General features: G+C 38.3%; 1 long non-coding RNA gene across 1 annotated transcript in view; it reads left to right on the plus strand.

The window, feature by feature from the left end:
* The window catches only part of LOC128662322 (uncharacterized), a 12703-nt gene extending 4675 nt beyond the window's left edge, over positions 1 to 8028 (plus strand). Inside the window, exon 3 of the long non-coding RNA XR_008402749.1 lies at positions 7855 to 8028. This is a non-coding gene — a long non-coding RNA (uncharacterized LOC128662322). The remainder of the gene's footprint in view (positions 1 to 7854) is intronic.
* The last annotated feature ends 2116 nt before the right edge of the window (positions 8029 to 10144 follow it).

The following is a 10144-nucleotide window of genomic DNA, read 5'->3' on the forward strand; positions in this document are numbered from 1 at the left end:
GGGAGAGAGAGAGAGAGGAGGGAGAGAGAGAGAGGGGAAGAGAACAAAAGAGATGGGTAAGAGCTAAATATAGGATAAGAGAGAGCAAAAGATAGGGTAAAGAGTAATACAGGGGGGGGAGAGAGAGAGGGGGAGAGAGAGAGAGGGGGGTGAGAGAGAGAGGGGAGAGAGAGGGGGAAGATAGAGAGAGGGATAGAGAGAGGGGGGAGAGGGAGGGAGAGAGAGAGAGGGGGAGATAGAGAGAGGGAGAGAGAGAGAGAGGGGGGATAAAGAGGGGAAGAGAGAGAGGGGGGAGAGAGAGGGGGAGAGAGGGAGAGAGAGAGGGGGGAGAGAGAGAGGGGGGAGAGAGAGGGGGGAGAGAGAGAGGGGGGAGAGAGAGAGGGAAGAGACAGAGAGGGGGGAGAGAGAGAGAGGGAAGAGACAGAGAGGGGGGAGAGAGAGAGAGAGAGAGAGGGGGGGAGAAAGAGAGGGGGAGAAAGAGAGAGAGGGGAGAGAGAGAGGGGGGAGAGAGAGTGGGGAGAGAGAGGGGAGAGAGAGAGAGGAGGGAGAGAGAGAGGGGAGAGAGAGGGGGGAGCGAAGGGAGAGAGAGGGTAGGAGAGAGGAGGGGGGAGAGAGGAGGGGGGAGAGAGGAGGGGGGAGAGAGAGAGAGAGGGCGGAGAGAGAGCAAAAGAGAGGGGGGAGAGAGAGAGAGCACAAAAGAGAGGTGGGGACAGAGCGCAAATGAGAGGGGGGAGAGAGAGTGCAAAAGAGAGGGGGGGAGAGAGAGCGAGGGAGGAGAGAGAGAGAGGGGGAAAGAGAGAGAGAGGGGAAGAGAACAAAAGAGATGGGAAAGAGCTAAAGATAGGATAAGAGAGAGCAAAAGATAGGGGAAAGAGCAAGAGAGGGGGGAGAGAGAGCAACATAGAGGGGGAGAGAGAAAATAAGAGGGGGAAAGAGAGAGAGCAAAAGAGAGGGCAAGAGAGAGAGCAAAAGAAAATTGGGAGAGAGAGCAAAAGAAGAGAGGGGGGGGAGAGAGAGGGGGAGAGAGGGGGAGAGACAGAGGGGGGAGAGAGAGCAAAAGAGAGGGGGAGAGAGCAATAGAGAGAGGGAGAGAGCAAAAGAGAGGGATGGAGAGAGAGCAAAAGAGAGGGGTGAGAGAGAGAGAGAGCAAAAGTGAGGGGAGAGATAGAGAGAGCAAAAGAGAGGGGGAAGAGAGAAAGAGCAAAAGAGAGGGGGGGAGAGAGAGAGCAAAATAGAGGGGGGAGAGAGAAAGCGCAAAAGAGAGAGGGGAAGAGAGCGCAAAAGAGAGGGGGAGAGAGAGCGCAAAAGAGAGGGGGGGGGCGCAAAAGAGAGGGGGAGAGAGAGCGCAAAAGAGAGGGGGGAGAGAGAGTGCAAAAGATAGGGGGAGAGAGCGCAAAAGAGAGGGGGAGAGAGAGCGCAAAAGAGAGTGGGGAGAGAGAGAGAGCGCAAAAGAGAGGGGTGAGAGAGAGAGCGCAAAAGAGAGTGGGAGAGAGAGAGCGCAAAAGAGAGGGGGAGAGAGAGCAAAAGAGAGGGGGGAGAGAGAGAGCAAAAGAGAGGGGGAGGGAGAGAGGGCAAGGGGTGGGACCGCTGTACTGCAAAAAACGGGCTTTAGGACTAGTTTATTAATAAAGTTTTAAATCAAGATGCAGGTGCTGCCAAGATTACGTAATCTCTGCATTCTCTGATGAATAGAGCCATGAATTAGAAGTACACGGACATACTACAGTCTTTATAAACCTTACCCTGTGGAATTCAGTTATTGGTTTATTACTGTAATAGATCAGTTTTATATCTGTTCTTAATTGGCCACAGCCAAATAAATAGTATAATAAGCTTGTACATAGTATGTCCAGGGACTGAAAAGCAACACAAATTTACAAGTTGAATAGTTTAATTGCTTAAAACGTTTATTTGGTATGCAGACTTTTTTGCAATGTAATGTATTTTATATATATATATATATATATATATATATATATATATATATATATGTCTCTTTATTCCTTCTTGTTCTCACTCTCCTACTCTTACAATCTCTTCTTCTTGAGTTCATTGTTCTCCTTTAAAGGGACAGTCAACACCAAAATTGCTATTGTTTAAAAAGATAGATAACGCCTTTACTACCCATTCCCCAGCTTTGCACAACCAATATTGTTATATTAATGTACTTTATGACATTTAAACCACTCAATGTCTGCCTGTTTCTAAGCCACTACAGACAGCCTCTTATCAAATGCTTTTTTATTAGCTTTTCACAACAGGAGACTGCTAGTTCATGTGGGTCATATAGATCAGTGTTTTTCAACCAGTGTGCCGTGGCACACTAGTGTGCCGTGAGAGATCCTCAGGTGTGCCGTGGCAGTCTGACAACAGTGTGACATAGTTTTTAAATTTTGCTTGTTTTTTATTCTGAGACGTTTTTTTTATTTTGAGTAAGATGATGACTGAGGGTAACTGCACAGCGGCAGCTCGCTTCCCCGACCTGTGTTCACACTTGGAAGGAACCCCCACCCACCACAACACGTGTCTAGTGCCGGCTCTACACGCCGCAACACTTCAATCCCTCATGCATGCTGGCGCAGCTTTGCTCCTCCTCCAGAACAGTTCAAGCCAGGTCACGTCACTCACGTTTCTTCTCTGCACAAGGAACATGACCGGAGGACTATATATGTATATGCTGTATTAGGCTACAATGTGTGATTTTGTAAAATTTTGGGATGGTGGTGTGCCACAGGATTTTTTAATGTAAAAAAGTGTGCCATGGCAAAAAAAAGGTTGAAAATCACTGATATAGATAGCATTGTGCTCATGCCCGGGGAGTTATTTAAGAGTCAGCACAACACAGCACTAATTGGCTAAAATGCAAGTCAATAGATAATAAATAAAAATTCTGTCAGAATATGCTTAGATACAAGGCAATCACAGAGGTAAAAAGTATATTAATATAACTGTGTTGGTTATGCAAAACTGGGGAATGGGTAATAAAGGGATTATCTATCTTTTAAAAAATAACAATTCTGGTGTAGATTGTCCCTTTAAGTTTTCTACTACTGATGCTTACAGTGTCCTGAGTCATTGGCCGCCCATTTTGTGCTTCATGTTAGCTTTCATTATGTCTAACCTCTAAGACAAAAAAATCTAATATACTGTATATCAACACATCCTAAATCCCACATTCGTTAATAAGTCTTGGCTACCTGTGATATTTTACATTTAAACATTAAGGAAGAAGCAATACTGATAGCAGAACAGTAGTAACATGAGAAAATTAAGTAGTGTTTTTTGGCTCTGAAGTCACAGTACTGTTGGGCAACTGTGAGGAATAGTAAAACAATTGTGTTCACTAGGTTAGTACAGGAACATTAAGCTGGGTACAGAATAGCATGGAAATTTCATTTACTGAAATCTTTGTATAGGAAACAAAAAGGAAATAGCAATTGCAGAGCTTTGTGTTTAATACAATTCAAAATACAAGAAAAACTAATGGGGAGATGGGAACACAGGGTTATTAAGGGTTAATACAGAATTTCCTAAATTTTCTTTAGGGATGGACACAGTAATAGTTATACAGTGATTATATTTATATGTCAGTACAGAGATAGGTTTACCTATCACAATGTCTTTATTTTAATATTAAAGGGATACGAAAGTCAAAATTAAACTTGCATGATTCAAATAGAAGATGTAATTTTAAGATGCATTTAAATGCACCTCTATTATCAAATTTACTTTTTTTTCTTTTTGTATCTATTGTTGAAAAATAATATGTACATATCCTATACTATTGGGATCTAGCTGGTGATTAGTGGCTACACACATTTGTCTCTTGCCATTGGCTCACCAGATGTGTTCAGATAGATCCCAATAGATAATTACTGCTCTGGAGCTGACTTTAAAGGGACAGTCTACCATAGAATTGTTATTGTTTTAAAAGATAGATAATCCCTTTATTACTCATTCCCCAGTTTTGCAAAACCAACACAGTTATATTAATACACTTTTTACCTCTGTGATTACCTTGTATCTAGGAACCTTCTTCCAGCCCCCTGATCACATGACTGTGACTGTTTATTATCTATTGTCTTGCATTTAGCATTGTGTTGTGCTGATGTTATCTATATTGTCCACGTGTACTTTCTGTCTCTTTGTGTTGAAAAGAGATTTAAAAAGCCTGTGATAAGAGGCAGCCCTCAAAGCCTTAGAAATTAGCATATGAGCCTACCTATGTTTAGTTTAGACTAAGAATACCAAGAGAAAAAAGCAAATTTGATGATAAAAGTGAATTGGAAAGTTGATTAAAATTAAAAGTCCTATCTGAATAATGAAAGTTTAATTTATACTAGACTGTCCCTTTAACTATATCTTTAATTCCTTAGAGGGGTTAAACCCAGTTATATACAAGCAATAGTGCAATTATAAAATACTCTAACATATTAGTGCATTTACTTTTTGCACTTTTATATATCTCTTAAAGGTTTCAAATAGTCAAAACTGCTTCTATCATCCATATGACAATGCTGCAGTTTAGTATATTAATTTTTATTAATGAAAAAAGGAATACGTTGAAGCTGTGTTCTAAGATTTATTTATTTCAGCGAATGCTTAGTCCACCCTACATACTGTTGGACACAAAATAATAGGGGGTGGAGGTGAGCGCCAAAGTAGGCTGAGGATGGGGAAGGGAGACAAATGTTGCCCACAATGTGGGTCCTCCTACTAGTAGTTAGGAGTGGATGTACAGAATAAATAATGCTGAGGTGGGTATATAAGTTTATAAATGTATATCAATATTTATTCAACACAATCGATTTAAAATGTCGGTTAAAAGTTCCGGTGATCTTCTAAAACATACAGTCAATAAAAATTACAATCAATAGAGAATATTACACATTCATAAACAATCATGGATCCATGTTACAATAACGAAATGATTTAAAATCAGAAAAAAATATAGATAATAAAAATATAAAAGAAAAAATGACCTGGTGCACCTAAAACGTCTGACAATGAATGACCTGATAGTCCAAATCTCTTAATGTGGGTGGTACTCTATGGTACAGTCCGGATATTGATGAGTGTTCTTATAATTGTATTTATCCAAACAGATAATAATGTGACAAAAAAGGAAAGTGTCTCTATTTTATATCCAATTCAGAAAAATTCCAAAATAGTGTATATCCTGTGATTGAAAAAATACAAACTTGAAAGTGTAAAAACAATGTGATCGCTGGATGTCAAAAAAAAAAAAAAAAAAGTGAAAAAGGTTGGAAAAAAGTTGGAAAAAATAAAAAATAATAAAAATGTGAAGAAAATATAAGTTCTTTCACAAAAAGTGTAGAAATTCTCAAATTGGTGAAACAAGATGATATTAGTCTTTCAAAGGTTAATCAATATGTGTCCAAAATGATATAGTGGAATCTGTGTAGTGAAGTTGTCGCCCAGTTGAATACAATAAAATAAAATAAAGCTGAGCAAAAACCTGCAAAGAAAACAAACAATACTATAATATACACAAACTGTTCAGTGGATGTATCAGTATTATGCTTACTCAAATCAGTCGACGCGTTTCGGCCATATCCTCCTGGCCTTTATCAAGACAGTCTTGATAAAGGCCAGGAGGATATGGCCGAAACGCGTCGACTGATTTGAGTAAGCATAATACTGATACATCCACTGAACAGTTTGTATATATTATAGTATTGTTTGTTTTCTTTGCAGGTTTTTGCTCAGCTTTATTTTATTTTATTGTATTCAACTGGGCGACAACTTCACTACACAGATTCCACTATATCATTTTGGACACATATTGATTAACCTTTGAAAGACTAATATCATCTTGTTTCACCAATTTGAGAATTTCTACACTTTTTGTGAAAGAACTTATATTTTCTTCACATTTTTATTATTTTTTATTTTTTCCAACTTTTTCCAACCTTTTTCACTTTTTTTTTTTTTTTTTTTTTTTTGACATCCAGCGATCACATTGTTTTTACACTTTCAAGTTTGTATTTTTTCAATCACAGGATATACACTATTTTGGAATTTTTCTGAATTGGATATAAAATAGAGACACTTTCCTTTTTTGTCACATTATTATCTGTTTGGATAAATACAATTATAAAAACACTCATCAATATCCGGACTGTACCATAGAGTACCACCCACATTAAGAGATTTGGACTATCAGGTCATTCATTGTCAGACGTTTTAGGTGCACCAGGTCATTTTTTCTTTTATATTTTTATTATCTATATTTTTCTCTGATTTTAAATCATTTCGTTATTGTAACATGGATCCATGATTGTTTATGAATGTGTAATATTCTCTATTGATTGTAATTTTTATTGACTGTATGTTTTAGAAGATCACCGGAACTTTTAACCGACATTTTAAACCGATTGTGTTGAATAAATATTGATATACATTTATAAACTTATATACCCACCTCAGCATTATTTATTCTGTACATCCACTCCTAACTACTAGTAGGAGGACCCACATTGTGGGCAACATTTGTCTCCCTTCCCCATCCTCAGCCTACTTTGGCGCTCACCTCCACCCCTATTATTTTCTGTTTACATCGGGTACACTAGGGTATCCGTTGAGGAGAGCTAGAGGTACTCCCAATCCCTATCCCCCATCTGTTTTCTGTGCAGGATTTACATTCGTTCTCTATACTGTTGGACACAGTCCTTTCAAGTTAACAAATAAACCACAACTTTTGTAGAGCAGTTTATATACAATCTGATTTGCCTTTTTTTTTTTAAAAGTTGCAAAGACACCTTGTGGAAAACCAGAAACATTTTAAAAAACATGTTTTTGTGTTACTGGTTAGTGCTATTTGAGAACATTATTGATGTATCTATATATTAATAGGTAAGAAACTTTAGGAGTATTGGAAAGAATAGTTCATTACAATGTTGTGCCCCTTTCCTATCATGCTTTAAAAATGCAATTTTTACAAACAGAAAGGCCTTATCTTACCCTTAACAAATGAACTAGAAGGTTTAGCATGATATTTATAAGGTGAATATGATGTACAGTTCCTCATGAGTTTAATGAGCTGTTCCTTAATTAAAGGGACAGTCAAGTCCAAAAAACCCTTTCATGGTTTAAATTGGGAATGTAATTTTAAACAACTTTCCAATTTATTTTTATCACCAATTTTGCTTTGTTCTCTTGGTATTCTTAGTTAAAAGATAATTCTAGGAGGTTCATATGTTAATTTCTTAGACCTTGAAGACTGTCTCTAATCTAAATGCATTTTGACCACTAGAGGGCATTAGTTCCTGTGTTTCATATAGATAACATTGAGCTCATGCACGTGAAGTTACCCTGGAGTGAGCACTGATTGACTAAAATGCAAATCTGTCTAAAGAACTAAAATAAGGGGGCAGTTTGCAGAGGCTTAGATACAAGGTAATCACAAAGGTAAAAAGTGTATTAATATAACTGTGTTGGTTATGCAAAACTGGGGAATAGGTAATAAAGGGATTATCTATCTTTTTAAACAATAACAATTCTGGTGTTGACTGTCCCTTTAACCCTTCTTTTCTAAAATTCTCTATTTTAACATTTAAAGTTAAATCTAAAAATCAAAAACTTGAAAGAAGCAATGAAATATATAAAACATTAAACCATTATCATTAAATAAATTGCAGAATTATTTATTTAGCAGATGTTTCTCCCTCTTTCCACACAATCAAGAGGTTTTCTTTTTTTTAAATTTATTCTTTTTATTAACTTTTGAATTATCAGCAAATAAACAATAATTCAATAATACAAAACAGAAAAAGGAAACAATATGTTTCATGGTATTAAATAATATTTATAATATTATACTTTGTTGTACAGGTTGACGAAAATATTACATCTCCTACTTACGCAGCTCATGCAAAGATGAGAAAAACTGTTAAACAACAAACTGAATACGTGAATATGGATGAACTGAGATTCAAGACACCAAGACTACGTTAATCATTTTTGTGCATGTTTGAATTGGTCCCAATAAAATTGAATGTTTCGGTAGTAGCCTTAGCTTTCTATTGTAAATAGTTCTTCTAATCTAGTAATTCATAATTGTTTAGAATGGGTTATCACAGTTTTACATTGACTTGCCATTAATGACTTTGCATTATTAATAGCCATTGGAGATAATGACAATCTGATTTATAGTTTATAGCTTAGTAAGGAGTAAGCAATTTGTAATGTAAGAGGTTTTCTTTATAGTGACTGAAAGGGGTTATCAAATCCATAAAGCCTTGCAACATGTTAATGATATTTTTAAAATCAAGGTTTAAATTACATTAAATCCAGAGATAATAGACATGGGATTCTTTTCAAGTTGTGAATGCATTTATGTGTTTTTCAGAATAGACTCAAAGGACCAGCAAATCCAGTAGATTTGCACACAATTAACAAATGCACAATAAAAAGGCAATAAAATAGCACTTAGTCTGAACGTCATATGAGTATTATTATTATTATTATTATTAACAGGTATTTGTAGAGTGCCATCAGATTCCGCAGTGCTATAAACATAGTTGGTATACAGGATAACATTTATAGGGATCAAATGGGTAGAGGGCCCTGCCTAGAGTTGCACTGTTGTAGTCGGCTCTTATGAAGGCGATCAAACAGTTGGGCTCATAGGCTCACATTCTAAGGGGTTCAAGGGGCAAGCAATGGAGTTAGGAAAGGTTAGTGTTGGTTGTATGCATCCCTGAATAGTAGAGTCTTTAGGGAGCGCTTGAAGCTGTTAAAACTAGGGGAGAGTCTTGTGGAGCGAGGCAGAGAGTTCCACAAGATGGGAGCCAGTCTGGAGAAATCCTGTAAACGGGAATGTGAGGAAGTAACAAGAGAGGAGGAGAGTAGGAGATTGTGAGCGAGCGAAGGGGACGGGATGGAGAGTATCTGGAGACAAGGTCTGAAATGTAGGGGGGAGCAGTGTAGTTGAGGGCTTTGTATGACAGGGTCAGGACTTTGTGCTTAATCCTGGAGGCAAGAGGAAGCCAGTGAAGGGATTGGCAGAGAGGTGCAGCAGATGAAGAGCGACATGTAAGGAAGATGAGCCTGGCAGAAGCATTCATTATGGATTGTAAAGGAGCTAGGTGGCAGCTAGGGAGACCAGAGAGGATGGAGTTGCAGTAGTCAAGACAGGAAAGGATGAGAGAGTGGATTAAAATCTTAGTTGTGTCTTGTGTAAGGAAATGTCTAATTTTAGAGATTTTTTTAAGGTGGAAGTGGCAGGCTTTAGCCAAGGACTGGATCTTAGGAGTGAAGGAAAGGTCTGAGTCAAATGTGACCCCAAGACATCAGGCATGCGAGCTAGGGGTAATTATGGAATTATCAACAGTTATAGAAAATTGGGGGGTAGAGATTTTGGAAGAAGGGGGAAAAATAAGGAGTTCAGTTTTGGAGATATTTAGCTTTAGGTAGTGAGAGGACATTGTATTTATATGTATGAAGTGAAGTGCTGACCTTTACCTAAAACAAGCCACTCTGCGTTAACTATCTCCTTCCTAGATAGTTATACTGTGTCAAACTAACAATTGTGGTTTTTTAGATGGCGCTTACAGCGTTTAGGTACACACTATATCTGTTAAATAGATGTTACAATCCTCTGTTTCATTATATGAAAATAAATTACCTTAAAATTACATACGAATAAAGGGAACTTTTATACTGATTATGTGTAGCGTTTTAATCGGCAGAACAGAATAAATGGAGTGCACAAGAGGATCTAAGTGCAGAGTTAAAAGTACTTTTTATTTTGTTACATAAAAAACATACTTATATGCACTCACAAAGGTACCCTCAAACATATGAAGTTTGTTGTTGCAATCAGTGAAAACTCTGTCCCCTTCAGAAACGTCCAGCCCAGGGCCTCTATTTAACAAAGTCTGGCGGACCTGATCCGACAGTGCAGATCAGGTCCGCCAGACCTCGCTGAATACGGAGAGCAATACGCTCTCTGTATTCAGCCCCAGCAGCTCACAAGAGCTGCTGGAGCAACGCCGCCCCCTGCAGACTCGCGGCCAATGGGCCGCCAGCAGGGAGGTGTCAATCAACCTGATATTCGAGGGAGGTGTCAATCAACCCCATACCCGTATTCAATCGGGTTGAATTCCGGCGATGTCTGTCC

The sequence above is a fragment of the Bombina bombina genome, chromosome 6 (assembly GCF_027579735.1).
Source record: "Bombina bombina isolate aBomBom1 chromosome 6, aBomBom1.pri, whole genome shotgun sequence".
Taxonomy (NCBI): domain Eukaryota; kingdom Metazoa; phylum Chordata; class Amphibia; order Anura; family Bombinatoridae; genus Bombina; species Bombina bombina.